Source organism: Syngnathus typhle, linkage group LG6 (assembly GCF_033458585.1).
Source record: "Syngnathus typhle isolate RoL2023-S1 ecotype Sweden linkage group LG6, RoL_Styp_1.0, whole genome shotgun sequence".
NCBI lineage: Eukaryota > Metazoa > Chordata > Actinopteri > Syngnathiformes > Syngnathidae > Syngnathus > Syngnathus typhle.
The window spans coordinates 16061902-16078261 of NC_083743.1; the positions used below are offsets into that span (position 1 = coordinate 16061902).

At 44.2% G+C, this 16360-nt stretch overlaps 1 long non-coding RNA gene across 2 annotated transcripts; it reads right to left on the reverse strand.

Annotated features, from left to right (window-relative positions):
* Positions 1 to 12899: 12899 nt before the first annotated feature.
* Positions 12900 to 15091, reverse strand: LOC133155928 (uncharacterized). 2 transcript variants are annotated; one of them, XR_009714751.1, is made up of 3 exons: positions 15081 to 15091; positions 14345 to 14472; positions 12900 to 13646 (listed from the first exon to the last, which is right to left on the reverse strand). It is a non-coding gene; the product is annotated as an uncharacterized LOC133155928 (long non-coding RNA). The 2 variants fall into 2 exon arrangements; XR_009714750.1 differs by lacking the exon at positions 15081 to 15091 and adding an exon at positions 15039 to 15049.
* Between the last annotated feature and the right edge of the window lie 1269 nt (positions 15092 to 16360).

Sequence of the window (16360 nt, forward strand, 5' to 3'; positions counted from 1 at the left end):
GGCGCTGACTTCAATAGAAAATACTACATCCATGCTGAGTCTTCAAAATAATAAACTGACTGGTCCAGCGATCCATAACACTGGTTTTCAACCTTTTTTGCCGTTAAAAAATGATTTTTTAAGCATTTTTTGGATGGGAAAACATCACTTCATAACAGAGTGCTGTGTCATCAGTGATTTATTCAACTCAATCTGTTGTGGTATAAATAAAATTAAGAACAAAACAGAGAAACAAAGAAATAATTACCTAAATTATAAATAAACATTTCACGCTCATATTTCGGCCATATCATTATAGAGATTGAAGGAATGGGGTCAAAATACAAAAAGTCCTGCCTAGCTACAAGATATGCCCTAACCTCATTGAATAAAGTACATAAACAGCAAAGTATATTCACATATTAAATCAATAAATGAAACATTTTAAGCATATAATTATAGCTACACACCAAATCAATAAAGAAGACATAACTAGACATTTTTGATAGGTGGTAATGACAAAGGTTTTTATAACTTTATGATCGGATATATATTTCTGAGCACTTTGAAACAACAAATGTTTTTTGATATATTGCCTGAATAGCTTAATGACCCTTAAGGAACTGTTTAATGCATGCTGGATGATTTTCTAAATCACGGACACTGCCAAAGTCGTCTAGAATGTTCAGTACTTGATTCTATCTTATGTTTTGACTCATGCTAGACGCCAGTTTTCGATTACTACTGAACGTTCTGGACAGAGGGAAATATTTTGCCTAACAAAGAAAATATATGGTTGGAAGCATGATTAAACTAAGAATATGATGACGTAAGCAAGTACATGGAGTATCAAAAGAACAAACAAGCAAAAACATGGTAAATGGTGAGAACAAACTTTGCATAGTCAGGGAACAATAATAGATTAATGATGTGACAGCCAAAAACCTCACATAATTTCGTACAAAATGACAAAATTGAAAGAATGATGAAAGAATGAGGTGAGACAGTGTATGAGCAAAAATGGAGGAGAATGTTTACAGGACGGTCACTTGGAGATAAAAACCAGCAGGTGCCAGAGGGAGCCAAGGACTCGGCCAAAAATGGTCGCCAAGGCCGAAAGACGGGATGGAAGACAACAGCCCCCACACACACCGAATCGCCCATAACCAGCACCCACTCCCATGGAATCAGAATCTCCTGCAAACTTGCCACACCCCATGACTCATCACCCATCAAACTCGGGCCCCACTGGCATGTGCAAATGAATATAAACTGACCAAAGAACCTTGAATGTTGCCTTTTCTGAATGGAGACTTTCTGCTCTTGAAAAGCCCAGCGGTGTATTGTACTTTCCTGAAAACAGAGCTTTCTTAACAAGAATTGTGATTGAACTCAACCAACCTGTGTAAGTCTAATTTCTGCTTCAGTGTCTTGGCATTTTCCTAAATCTGAAGAAATCAAACGAGCACGCAGTGAGTAAATTGGATAACAGGTGATTGGCAATGGCTTTTGCCGTGAGGCGCAGACAGCGCGCTCCCTAAATTGTGGACAAAATCCAACAAGATGTACTCTGACTAATCATTGATCTCGTTTTAAGTAAAAGCAGAAACTGCGTTTGTTTGTTTGTTTGTTTGTGTTTCGCTAGTACATTGTCACCATTCATCACAATTTCATTTCATGCGCTGTTAACAGAGGACTTGCCGAAATGGGCAATAGAATTAAGCAGTTTTGCTTATCTAGTCCCACCCCGATTTCAACCAGCAATTTACATCACCTAGCTCCATAATTACACATTCTGTTACTTTTGCTAAAATAAAAAGAACAAGAGTGACATTCCAAGTTGTATTCAGCAACACACACACACACCAACAACAACCGGAGTGCCTGGGGAAAACCCACACAGGCACAAAGCGAACATGCAAACCCCACATGGAAGGCTAGGACCAGAATCGAACCTACGACCTCTGGTTTGTGAGGCGACTTGCTAACTTACCGTAATTTTCGGACTATAAGTCGCAGGTTTTTTTTCAAAGTTTGGGTGGGGGGGCGACTTATAATAAGGAGCGACTTTTGGGTTTTTTTTTCAAAAAAATTCCCCCCCCCCCAAAAAAAAGTGAAACCGCGATAAACGAACTGCGATTTAGCAAGGGATTACTGTAATTTGAATTTCAAGTGACGTCAGCAGCGCGACACGGTGTGGCGCGGCGGTTGTTTACATAAAAGACAAAGATTGATCACGGGATGACGAAGATGACGAAGGGCCCCACGTACTACCGGCATCATTAGCGGCTTTGTTTCTAAGTGACATGGAGGATGAAGAGTTTGAAGGATTTAAGGATTTGGAGTGACACAGAAGGTTTGAAAAACTATTATGGCTTTTACCCACGCCCGGTCCTACTCTAAGGAGCTCTCTTTCACCTCCGTGGATTGAAGTCGGGGCCCGGCGCTCGGCCGGCTGGCTGTCCAGGGACTGTGGATGGGGCTCAGACATGGCTTTTACGCACGCCCGGTCCTACTCTACCGAGCTCTCTTTCACCTCCATGGATGGAAGTCGAGGGCCGACGCTCGGCTGGGTGGCTGTCCGGGGACAGTGGATGGGGCTCGGTCATGGCTTTTACGCACGCCCGATCCTATTCTATGGATCTCTCTTCCACCTCCGTGGCTGGGAGTCCACGCCGCCACACCCCTGGAAGTTTGTTTTGTTAAATAAAGAGCCGTTTACCAAACCCACGTCTTTCCTTGTACTTTGTTAACGCTACAACCTAGTTATTAAGGGTGTAACGATTCATCGATGCTCTACGATTTATTGGCATCGATGCTAAACATAAACATCGATCTATATCGCCCGTTTTTGACCTCGGACATTAGACACGACTTTATTTTGAAATCCAGTTCATTGTTGCTTGCTTCCTCTTTCCGGGAGCAGTGCGCAGCGTGTTGTGTTGTGAGCAGAGCAGGCACGTGAAAGGGGAGCCGACAACTACGCGGCTCCTGGGCTGGTGCTATGGCTAGTGTCCAAGAAGACGAGGAAATTCGCTCCCCTTTGGGCTTCAAGTCATTCGTTTGGAAGCACTTTGTAATTTCCTAAATAAAGAGTTTGCAGTATCTTGTTGATTTTGCGTATAAATTGTTATAAATCAGGATATTGTTCTATATCGATCGTAGAGCACTATATCGTGATGTATCTTGAATGAATCACAGCAGGCTTTAAGATATCGGCAAATATCGTATCGTGCTTCTTTGTATCGATATGATATCGTATCGTGACAAAACCCGCGATTTACACCCCTAGTTAGCATACCTATCGTTTAGCCTGTTCTTGCTCGTTCATGACTGTTCCTGGTGTTTGATTTTGTCGAATAAATTGCCCCCCAAAATGCGACATACTCTGGAGCGACTTATATGTTTTTTTTTTTACTTTTATGGCCGTTTTATGGCTGATGCGACTTGTACTCCGGAGCGATTTATAGTCCGAAAATTACGGTACTCACCGTACAAGTCTATTTGAAATTATCTATGTCCGTTTTTTACTGCAGAAGTTGTCAAAAGAAAAAAAAATCGGTAGTATTCGGGCAAATAGGTAACCAGAAATATTCTGTTAAAAATACTGTTGCACTGTAAAGTTATATACAGAAAAAAATACGTACCATATTTTCCAGACTATAAATCGCAGTTTTTTTTCATACATTGGCAGATACTTCGAGCTGGACAAGTTAAACAACACAACAGCCTCTGCTGTAATACACAAGATGAAAGCTGCCTTTGCCCGGCACGGAGTACCAGAGACTGTAGTATAGGACAATGGACCCGAGTACAAGTGCGAAGAATTTGAGGCCTTCGCAAATGCCTGGGAGTTCACCCACCTCACAAGCTCACCGTTCTTTCCACAGAGCAATGGTCTTGCAGAGAAATCTGTTTCCATCTGTAAATCTCTCATGGAAAAGGCCAAAGCTGATCATCGAGACCACTATTTGAGCCTCTTGGAGTATCGAAACACCCCAGTAGATAACCTCCGATCACCAGCCCAGCTGCTTATGAGCCGACGCTTACACTCAGTCCTCCCCAGCACCCACCAGCGACTCCAGCCCAAGGTGGCCAACCATACAGAGGTTTACGCCAGGAGAATACACCAGCAGCAGCAGAAAAGATACTACGACAGATCTTCAAAACCACTGTCACTGCTGCAGGAGGGCCAAAGCATCAGAATGCAAGAGCGTGGCTGTTGGAAACCAGCAACCGTCATCCAGCCAGCTGGTACTGACAGATCATACCACGTCCACACAGCTGAAGGACATGAGTATCGGCAAAATAGACATCACCTCCTGGACACAAAAGAGACACACATTATGGACAATGACTCACCTCAGAGGCATCTGAGGCTGTCCCTCACACTGTTTCCTACCAGACACGGTATGGACGGGAAGTCAAGCCCAGACGGGTTCTGGACTTGTAATACTATGTAAAAGGGTGTAGGCCAGGGGTGTGCAAACATTTTGACTTGCGGGCCGAATTGGGTTCTACATTTTGACCGGGGGCCGAACCAGGAGCAGATGGATGTAGTGTTTGTGTGAGGTAATATAAATGACATATAAAGGTCATTGCATAAAACGTTTTTACTTTTATTAGATACTAAAATCAAAGTCAAAGTCTGCTTTATTGTCAACGTCTTCACATGCCGAGACACACAAAGAGATCAAAATTATCATCTCTCTATCCCACGGTGACAAGACATATTACACGATAGACATACAAGTAAATGCAATATAAAAAACAAGAAGGCACAAACAATAAATAATAAGAGTAATAATAAATAATAAATAAACAGATAACACAACAAATAAGAGCCAGTTTGCATACAGACAGTAAAAGTACAGGACGCTACGCAGAACGGGGAAGCGAGTTCAGGATCCTAACAGCCTGGAGTATGAAGCTGTTTGAGAGTCTGGTGGTGCGGGAGCGCAGGCTTCTGTACCTCTCGCCAGAGGGCAGAAGCTCGAACAAAGAGTGAGCGGGGTGACTCACATCACTCACAATCGTGGTCGCCTTACGGGTGAGATGGGAGGTGTAAATGTCCTTCAAGGAAGGGAGCGAAGCACCAATAATCTTACCAACCGTGTTCACTATGCGCTGCAGGGCCTTCAAGTTGTAGTCAGTGCAGCCGCCACCCCAAACAGCAATATAGCTGGAGAGGACGCTCTCAATGGTGCCGCGGTAAAATGTAGTCATGACGGCCGGAGGAGCGCTCGCTCGCCTGAGTTTCCGCAGGAAGTACAGGCGGCGCTGGGCTTTCTTTGCCAGTGATGCGGTGTTGGTGGACCAGGAGAGATCCTCACTGATGTGCACCCCCAGGAACTTGGCGCTGCTCACTCTCTCCACAAGAGCACCGTCGATGGTCAGCGGCAGGTGTTGGGTGTGACCCTTCCGGAAGTCCACAACAATCTCCTTGGTCTTGTCGACGTTCAGCAGGAGGTTGTTGTCCCTGCACCACGTGGTCAGAAGGTCAATCTCCAGCCTGTATTGAGTCTCGTCTCCCTTGGTGATGAGACCCACCAGAGTCGTGTCGTCAGCAAACTTCACTATACGGTTGTCGCTGTAGGTTGCAGTGCAGTCACGCGTCAGGAGGGTGAAGAGCAGCGGACTGAGCACGCAGCCTTGGTGGGCCCTCGTGCTCAGCGTGATGCTGGCGGAGATTTTGTCGCCAACACGTACTACCTGTGGCCTCTGACAGAGGAAGTCCAGTAGCCAGTTGCAGAGGTAGGTACTGAGGCCCAGCGTGTCAAGTTTGCTGATGAGGCGTTGTGGCACAATGGTGTTGAAGGCAGAACTGAAGTCCACAAACAGCAATCTCACATACGAGTCCCTTCTCTCCAGGTGGGTGAGGGCCGAGTGGAGGGCAGAGCAGATGGCATCTTCAGAGGACCGTTTGGCTCGGTACGCAAACTGGAAGGGGTCAATGGTGGGGGGGGAGAACGGATCGGATGTGCTCCATGACAAGCCGCTCAAAGCACTTTATGATGATGGGCGTAAGTGCCACGGGGCGGTAGTCATTGACGCAGGACGGAGCGGGTTTCTTTGGCACAGGTACGATGGTGGCAGCTTTGAGACACGACGGGACAATGGCCTGCTGCAGGGAAGTGTTAAAGATGTCTGTGAAGACATCCGTAAGCCCACCAGCGCAGTCCTTCAGCGCTCGACCCGGGATGTTGTCAGGGCCCGCCGCCTAACGGATGTTGATAGCGGCAAGCGCCGTCCTCACGCTGTCGGCGGAGAGGCACAGGGGCAGCTCGTGTGAAGGGGGAGTGGCCTTCAGCGGGCAAGTGCTGTTCTGAGCGTCAAAGCGAGCAAAGAAGCGGTTGAGGTCATTGAGCAGACGGACGTCGCCTTCACAGCTCTGCGGCGCGGGCTTGTAATCCGTGATGGTCTGAATGCCCTGCCAAAGGCTCCGTGCGTTCCTGCTGTCCTTGAAGTGGGCGGTAATTTTGCACGAGAACGCCCTCTTTGCATCTTTGATGCCCCGGGACAGGTCAGCCCTCGCAGTCCTCAAGCCAGCCTCATCCCCCGCTCTAAAGGCTTTGTCCCTGGCCCTCAGCAGCCTGAAGACAGCACCTGTCAGCCATGGCTTCCGGTTAGCCCGAGTGACGATGGATTTTGAGAGAGTCACATCATCAATGCACTTCCTGATGTAGGAGGAAACAGAGTCAGTATACTCCTCAATGTCTGTCCGATCGTCGCAAGTGGCAGCCCTCCTAAACATGTCCCAGTCAGTAGAGCCAAAGCAGTCACGCAGTGCATCAGAGGCACCCTCAGGCCACACCCGTACCTGCTTGCGAACTGGCCTGGACGCTCTCACCATTTGTCTGTATGCGGGCACAGTGATATGGTCAGAAAGTCCAAGATGGGGGAGGGGGGCGGCTTTGAAAGCTCGAGCCTTCGATGTTGGAAGGCGGGATGTAAACCGCGACGAGCAGAATCGCGGTAAATTCCTTTGGCAGGTAAAAAGGACGGCACTTAATGATCACGAACTCCGCCAGTGGCGAGCAGTGCTTGCATACCACTACAGAGTCCGGGCACCATTCGTCACGGATGTAGACGCATATTCCACCTCCACGAGATTTCCCCCCTTGTACAATGGCCCGGTCCGCCCGATAGCACGCTAGCCGCTCCAGATGTACAGCAGCGTCCGGAATGTTGACAGTCGACCAAGTCTCCGTGAACACGAGCACACAGCAGTCCCGCACTGTCCGGTTTGTAGATCGCAGCAAGCGAATGTAATCCATTTTGTTGTCCAGCGATCGAACATTCGCCAGAAGAATGGAAGGCACGGCCGGGCGAGCAGGGTTGGCCGCCAGCCTGGCCCGGACGCCCCCGCGTTTGCCCCTCTTCAGCCTCCTCGCACACCGCTTTCGACGCTTCCCAACCGGGAGAGGAATAGCAGACGAGCCCGGCGACGCTTCAGGACGTAGCAGTCCGAGCTCCTTTAATGTTCCCGCATCAAAGTCCAGAACTCGACAAAACTCGCTTTGGCCGATGTCAAGCAGAACCTGCCTGCCGTACTTGTAGCACGACTCAGTACGACGACACGAACAAAAAAAACTGCCGGACAAACACTCATTAGACGGACAAAACACCGTTTGGGCGGGACAGAGAGAGGTCGCTGTGTATGCACGCGCCGCCATCTTGAAACACTACTAAAGCATGGATATTTAAAAAAGCTTTTTGAAAATAAATGCATTTATTATTTATTATTATTATTATTATTATTCCATCACTTCAGTGCCTGCAGGTCAGATTAATGAAATATGTTTATCTAATGAGGCGAAATCACATCCAACGGCAAACATTCTGACCAAATACATCATCTTGAAGAATCAGTGAAAGAATACATGTAAATAAAGTAATAAAGAAATCAATAGTATTGTTGGTTTCCCTTTTTTGCTAGTGCATCATAGTCTGGAGTAAAATTTGTTGTGGTAATTCTTAGGATAGAGCCGAGGTGTCGGTCCGTTAACCTAGATCTGTGACGGGCTTTGTTGACGTTCATGTGGCTGAACGTCTTCTCACTAGGGATGGGCGGATCGATACCAAAATACCGATATATCGATCCAGGCGGCTCATTTTTGAGTATCGATCTCCCTAGCTAAAATATCGATACTTACAATTATTTAATTATATTTTTCCTCATTTTTTTCTGACTGACCTGAATTTGACGACTTGCACTCATGCTAGCACTACTTTTCCTTCCGCCTGCTGCACCGGCGTGTCCTGCTCTGCTCTGCTCCCGCCCCCTTTTCTCACAAGCCAAGCCCTCCTCCTCCGCTTCCCGTTCCAATCCAAACAAACACAAACAAGCATGGCCACGGCGGCGGCCCAGTCCGAACGCAAGAGAAGTCTGGTTTGGGGATATTATATTTTACTTAATAACAACGAGGCAAAATGTGAAATATGTCACAAAACAATTAAATATTGTGGCAACACCACAAACTTGACAAAACATTTAAGCAAAATTCACCCCACGGTTCATGAAGAGTTGCAGTTGAAACGTGCCGCAGACACTAAGGCAGCGACGGAAAACCCTGCAGCCACACCGAGGCTAAGGTACCAAAGTACCTTAGAAGCAGCGTTTCATAAAGGCAAGACATATCCAGGTATCAGGTGCTAACCAAAAATCGTAAGCATTTGTGGTTGATGTGCTATTTGAAGCAATAATTACTACGCTTTAGTCAGTCATTTATAAATAAAGTTTTCCCCTTTTCAATTTGTGGTCGAACGCCATACGTTTTATTTGTAACTCCACTTCCTATAAACAACACTAAAGTATTACAATATTAAATGTAATTATCCAGTGGCTTTACAAATTGATAGTTTTGCTGCTCATGACGATTAAGCCCTGCATCTCTGTTGGTACCATGTCTCTTTTTAGATTATACTAAAAGACAAAACTTTTTCCCAACAACAGAGAGAGAGAGAGAAAAAAGTAAAGAATAGCTCCTTTTTATTAAAGTTATACTATTAATATGCATCTTCCACTAATGCACTAATGTCTAAAAAGGTTAATAATTCATGTACATGACGTAATACTTTTTTCTACAAAATTCAATAGATGACTCTCCAAGAGCAAGAATGCCACTGCATTTAAATTGTTTTTTTGGCGGGAAATTACACTTCCGGTATCGATATCGGATCGAATATCGGGTATTTTGGGTAGGAAATACTTGGTATCGGATCGAATCCAAAATCATTGGTATCGCCCATCCCTACTTCTCACACACGTAGGTCGAGCCAAATTCTCCACTCTTTTTTAACATTTGGCACTGAGTGTCTCCCTTTCTTTTCTTCGGGCCACTCATTTTAATGGAATGATTCCAGGGGAAGGTTTGTGCGTGGCATTAGTGTAAAACCTTATCTGAAAACTCGAGAATTATTATAAAATTACGAGAATATTGACGTTACAGCCTACACTGAAAATTCGGCACTGATAGATGAAATGACTACATACTACTGAGTACGCACACGCACTTGTGAGTGTGCATCGAGCTTTCTGACACAGCTCCCGGTAGTAAATGCCCGGGCGGGCGCTTCCCCATCTACTGGGGAAACATAGTAATTGCAAGGAAAATGACCCCCCAAAAAATTAATAATACAATTTATTCAGGTTTGCCGGGCCGGATTAAACGGCCCCGTGGGCCGGATGTGGCCCGTAGTTTGCCCATGTCTGCTCTAGCTACATGTCACATACAAATACACACACACGAATACATGCACACGCACGCGCACACACACACACACACACACACACACGTATCATATCTAGTATATTATCTATACATTATTTTCTGTATGTCATTTGTACTACGTATTAATATAGTATTTTGTGTTTCAAACATAACTGTTATTTAATCTTCTAATGATAACGTGCACTCACAGAGGCGTAGCCAGGAATTTTTCCAGTAGGGGCGCACGCCCACAGGAAAAAAAAATCGAATATCACCCACGCCGTTCGCTGATCGCTAAAACAACATCTGGGTCCGGGAGGCAAACGGTGAATGGATAACATTGCGCACATAGAATAGCGCAAGCACATTTGCGCAAGACCGAAAGAAAAAAACGGCATGAAAATGAAGAATCGAAAAAGCTAGATTTTTTTCAACCGGGGCGCCGCCCCGGCTCGCCCCGGCTTGGCTACGCCTCTGTGCACTCATACGGTTTAATTGATACATTTTATTGATACACGAACAATGTATGTATGTTAAAAAAAAGGGTGACACTACTGCGCGGATTTTCACATATCGCAGGTAGTCTTGGAACCAATTATCCGCGATAAACGAGGGATGGCTGTATTCTATTTTTATTTTGAATTGCCTTTCAAGATGACATTTCTGTTCTTGGTGTTGGATTTTATCAAATAAATTTCCCCCAAAAATGCGACTTATACTCCAGTGTGACTTATATATGTCTTTTCCTTCTTTATTATGCATTTTATGGCTGGTACAATTTGTACTCCGGAGCAATTTATAATCCAGATAACAGCTAAATGATTTCACGGTATTTTAAGTCACAACTGTATCTCATTTAAAATCCGTTAAGTCTCCAAAATATATTGATAACAAGACTTTCTAGTATTCAAAACAACCTTATTCTGAGAATATTAGATATGTTCACTGTGCATCAAAAATATGTGGAAGTTATTGAATGTAATATAAAACTACCGTTTTTTTCCGTGTATAATGCGCCCCCATGTATAATACGCACCCTAAAAATGGCATGTTGATGCTGGAAAAAAGCCTGTACCCATGTATAATACGCACCCAATTTTTTTTATTTTTTTCTCTTTTTTATTTTTATTTATTTTTTCCCAATGATCGTCACACACACAGGGAGAAAATGGGTCCCATTTTTATAATCTTTGGTATGGTCTTAACTAGGCTGGATGTATTTTTCTTTGTTGGCGTTGATTTCTCCGACTGCCCATAAAGGCACCACCGCGATCAATGCGGACATGTGAAAAAGGCGCGCGGACATGTGAAAAAGGCGGCTCTGTATGGGAGAGACGTTGAAGAGGAATAAAAACACCCTTGGAAACCAAAACTTGCCCCTCGTCGTGACTCGGAGCCGCAACAAATGTTTCGGATTTGTGTTGGGTACATTGTGACAGCAAACGAGCAGGTGATCGAGCAAGCGTCTGATACGAGAGCATTGCGTTGGTATGGATCGTGTTTGAAGTGAACAGCAGAGACGAAAGGAACAAGGCAAAGTGTCGTGAAATAAAATATTACCTGTAATACGCATTTTGTTATTTGTTGCTTGAAACTGCTAATTAAACTGTGAATTGAAACTAATAAGAAGAAAACTGAACTCTTGCTCTTTATATAGCTGACGTGTCTTGCGCATCCGTTCTGCGCATCGGATCCATAGTGCGCATGCGCAGTGATACTGCCTCCGTATGACGTCCGGTCCGCGATGGAGATTAAAAAACAAACAATAATTGACAATAACACACCATCAAGGATTGCACCATCGCATCAAACGATGTGTCGTAAATCATGAATTTTACTGACTAAGTGTGTTGGGCAGGATGGCTGAATGCGATGCGCGATTGACAACAAACAAGAAGAAAGGTGATTTCAAGTTTTATTTCGAGGGAGATTTGTCACGTCTCGTCCCCAGTTTTGCTATGTGTCTAGGTTGCCATAGTTTCTCTTGGCGTCGCTTCTCCCTCCTGTGTCACCTCAATCAATGTAACGTGTTTTGTATTTAAGTCCTGTCTTCCCCTCGCTCATCGTCGGATCATTGCATGTGTTACTGTCATGATGTCTGGTAATGTCACCCTGTCTTTTTGTTCCACGACTTTGTCGGTTTGTCCCGTTGTTGGTTTTGTTCTACCATGATTTCGTTGAAAAAAAAAAAAATTAAAAAAAAAAAAAAATTGTACCCGTGTATGATGCGCATTCCAGATTTTAGGACAATAAATTTGTTAAATTTTAAATACACGGAAAAAAACGGTAATTTGGACTCTCAGAGCCACAATACCAGTATCAACTGAAATTATTCTGTATAAAATACACCCTCTCGTTCAAAAGTATATTGGTATGTTTTTGTGATGAGTCACTATTAAAGCAATATTATAAACTTGCAAAGGAATCACATTATGTCGTAGTTTTTACATACTGTAAAGCCACTGTCTAATTTACACAGCTCAGTAATGCTTACGCAGATATATTTACATCCTACATTAAATGTGATAAAGAAAACAAGTTACAATGCCTTTGAGTATTTTGTTGAACTGGTGACATCTTTGCATTTCTGAGTGGTTAAAATGACATTCTCCGGACTGGTATGAAAACAGGGATGACATTCCAAAGTTAGTAAACAAGTGAATTAGGCCAACATTTTTCAAGAACTGAGTGGCCAGTAAAACTAATAGGTACTTTGCATTCAAATAGAGCAATCAATCAACAAATTAAATGTATGTTTAACCTGTGGAAACAAATTCCATTATTAACAATTAAGAAAATATTTTGAAATTGTCAATTTCAACAAAGACATTGTAATTACCGTATTGGCCCGAATATAAGACAAGTTTTGCCGGGGGGGGGGGGGGGGGGTCTTACATTTGGGGTCTAGACAAAGGCTTTTTTCAAATCTGAGTCTTGAAAAAGAGGGGGTCGTCTTATAATCGGGGTCGTCTTAGATTTGGGCCCGTACGGTAAAAGAAAAAATATCAACTTTGAACTCAACTCTTACTCAAAACAGTTAATGATCGATTCCACAGAGAACTTATACATACGTAGTTCATTTTCAGTCTTTTTTCAGGATTCACGCCTCTTGTGATCAAAGAATTCTGGGGTGATGGTGAAGACAGTGAGATGCATTGTAATTTTTTCCACTCCACTTTGGTTCCTTCTGCTCTTTCTCCCTGAATATACAGCAAAGAAACCTTCATACACTTTTGTTTCCTAAAAAAAAAAAACACAAGATTGATCTGAATCCTCGCTATGAATATCATTGGGAAAATAGATTTGTTAATATTGTAAATACAAATTAATCATTACCTGATTTTAAGTAATTATCACTACTCATGCAGCAGAATTCTTAACAATTTTCTGTATTTCATTAAAAAACAAAACAATGCAAATATTTTTAACAATTTAAAATGATCTTGATGATTATCATTTTATCTCAATAATGGTTGTCATGTGAAAAACTTCAAGGACACAATCACAACTGTCACGGAACAGAGCCAGGTCGACCAAGTGCAGCACGATCCTTCACTGAAAAGGGGGGAAAGGGGAAGTGGAACGCTGGACTTGCAATCTGGCTGGCGTGGTTAAGCAGCAGAGCACAGTGCGTAGTCATAGTCGGAGGCAGGCAGGTGGCCGAGGTAGGCGGCGATCAGAAGCGTGGTCAAAGGACGAGCAAGTAGTCGGGGCAGGCGGCGATCAAAGCGTGGTCGGTCAGTTTACGGAAGCAGTTGGCAACAGAGATCGTTCAGGGGACAAAAAAAAAGGCAGTGGTGTCACGGGCAGGGTAACCAGACGAACTGACAACCATTGGCAGAATACAGAGGTTAAGTAGGGGACTTAACGAGCTGTAGCAGGTGCTGGCAATTCCTTGATTGGGGCTTGGCTGGAAGTCAGGTGACGCAGGAACGTGACAACAACATATTAAACCTAAAATGGTACACATCATTTAATAAACAGAAATACTACATTTTAAGGCACCTTAATACCATTCCCCATAAGAAAAGTGACCAACAGGTAACATATCAATCATTTAACTGATAGGAGTCGGATAACATTCATATTCCATATTGACACATTTGTGTAGAATGCTTTGGTGATGGTAACAGCAAAACAAATTCTTCCACAATTGTCCTTACATTCATTATTATACGTGAGTTATAACTTAATGCTTTTCATTCATACATTAAGTACCCGAGTGTAAGTATTGTCCGAACAGTGGTAACGTGCAAGACTAGTCTCACATTGCTTTGAACAAGTCATGATAGAAAGACGTACACTAAGACCCTTCTCATTCAACAACTCTGGTCTAATGTTGAAATATGCATGAATCATGCAGAATACTGTCTCGTTTTTGAGACAGTGGGAACACAAAACTATCAGCTGTTTTTTTTTCTTTTACTATTCCCATTGATTCTTCTCTTTCCAGCAGTATAAAGCGAAACAAACTTTATGAACTTTATAAAAAAAAATAATAATAATAATAAAAAAAAAATCAAGCACAGCAGAGTTCCAATCTTTTCCTCAAGAAAAGTCTACTCAGTAGCATCAGGCCTGGTGGCCACATAGACAAAGACGATGATGAGCAGCACAACTAGAGCCAGCGTGGGCAGCACAATAGTAGCAACCTGTTGTCGTGCTTCCTGCATGGCCTGCTTTCGCTCCTTCTTGTCCTTGGATGTCTCTTTTTTGGGTTTTCCTTTCAACTGCCTCATAATGACCACAGGCCCGTCGTCTTCACTGTGCTTGCAGGACCCTGTAAAACAACAAAAATTAGTTGCATGTCAAGTCATTTTTCAGACAAATGATTATCACTTTTAAACAGTGACAAGCCATTTTTTGGGTTCTTAATAAATAAGTTGTTTGTTCTGCTTCAGTGCCATTACTTTATTCACTGAGCTATCAATGAGCACAAATGAATTGTTGACTGGTTAGCAGTATGAATTTGTGCCCCTAAATATATTTCTAACATTGAGTTTAAAAATGCAATTATTTCTTTTATGGAACACAACATAGCTTTATTCTTTAATGTTTCTATAATATTTTTAAAAGCTAAATTTATGTATGAAAAGTATTCAAAATGAGGGGCACCGTTGACACCCATTTTTTTGCAATCCAACTAGTTATAAGGAGTAGCTAATTGTACTCGCAAATTCAAATATGAGTTAGTGTCTTCGTTACATTCTGATTTTTATTAGAGATATTCCGGTTATAATGCGTGCTACACTATGGACAGGATAGCAAATTGCAAACGTGCTTGCCATAACACTGTCAGGAAACTGCTTACGAAGAGTTATGTTAGTTGAAACGAGGTTATCTTACTAGTACGAACTGCGTTGGAGTCCCACGTATTTAAAAAATAACCTTGACAACTTCTCCGTGGTTTATTCCAGTGATCTGCTATATTGTTTTCAAATTGGAATAGTAACTCCAAACACGCTGAGAAGTTGAGTAGAACGCTTGACGTGGCATTCAGACGCGCTCCATATGAAACTACTTTTAGAGTTAAGTAGTAGGACGTCGAAGGATGTCGAAGGCTGTCGGCTGGGTAACTTCCTCTCCAGCCTTTCAACATAAAGACCACTTAGCAAAATTGTATGAATGGCGTAGCCAATAAATGAATGTTTTGTGTTGGCGGAAACACAGCGGTGCGGTGAAAATATGACTTTCTCTCACACTGCATTTTAATTTTTAATACAGACCAGTGATTAATTTTCATCATGACGCTCATAATCCTTGTTGTAATACTTTAAAGTGTGGTGTGCAAGGACTGGAGTCGGAGGCGGAGTGATAAATGACGGTGCCAACGGCAGTTGTTTTAATGACATTTATAACTTGCTTCTCTCAACCACGGGCCGAATCTTTTCCCTTCGAGATCCTAACACACACTACTCAAACCGGAAACTCCCACACGTGTAAACCATCCCACCGGAACTCGGCAACGTGAACTTAGGTTCCGGGTGAATTATGTCAACCCACTACACATGCCCCCCCAGAATTCACCCATAGTCAAAATCCCCGCGCCGGAAAGGAACGACAGCCCGACCACAGCGGGTGTAGGTGGCAGGGGCTGGCAGGGGGTCAAGGGTAGGGGGCGCCGCCGGAAAGACCGCTGGGCTGGACGGTCGCGTTGTCGGTCGGGCAGGCGGGAGCTCGGTCAGGTCGGAGGGGCGAGGCGCTGGGGGGCGTCCGCGGCGTGGGGCCTGCGCCAATTCCAATGTCCGGGAAACATCCACGTGGGCAGGCTTAATCCTATCAACCGAGATAGTCTCAGGCCTACCGCCGATGTCCACGACCATGCTCTTACTCCCGTGCTGCAAGACCTTAAAAGGCCCGTCGTAAGGCGGACGCAACGGCCCGCGGTGGGCGTCGTGGCGGATGAACACAAAACCCGCCGAGCGTAGGTTGGTGGGCACCCGGGAAACAGGGGTGCAGTGCCGTGACGTGGGGACAGGTGCGAACGTCCCGGCAACTTCCAGCAGGGAGGACCGCTGCCCGGCCGCCGACCAAGGCGTTGTGGCGTCTGGAATGAAGTCCCCAGGAACTCGTAGTACCTGGCCGTAGACGAGCTCAGCAGACGAGGACTGCAAGTCCTCCTTAGGGGCCGTCCTGAGGCCCAGCATGACCCAGGGAAGTCTGTCCAC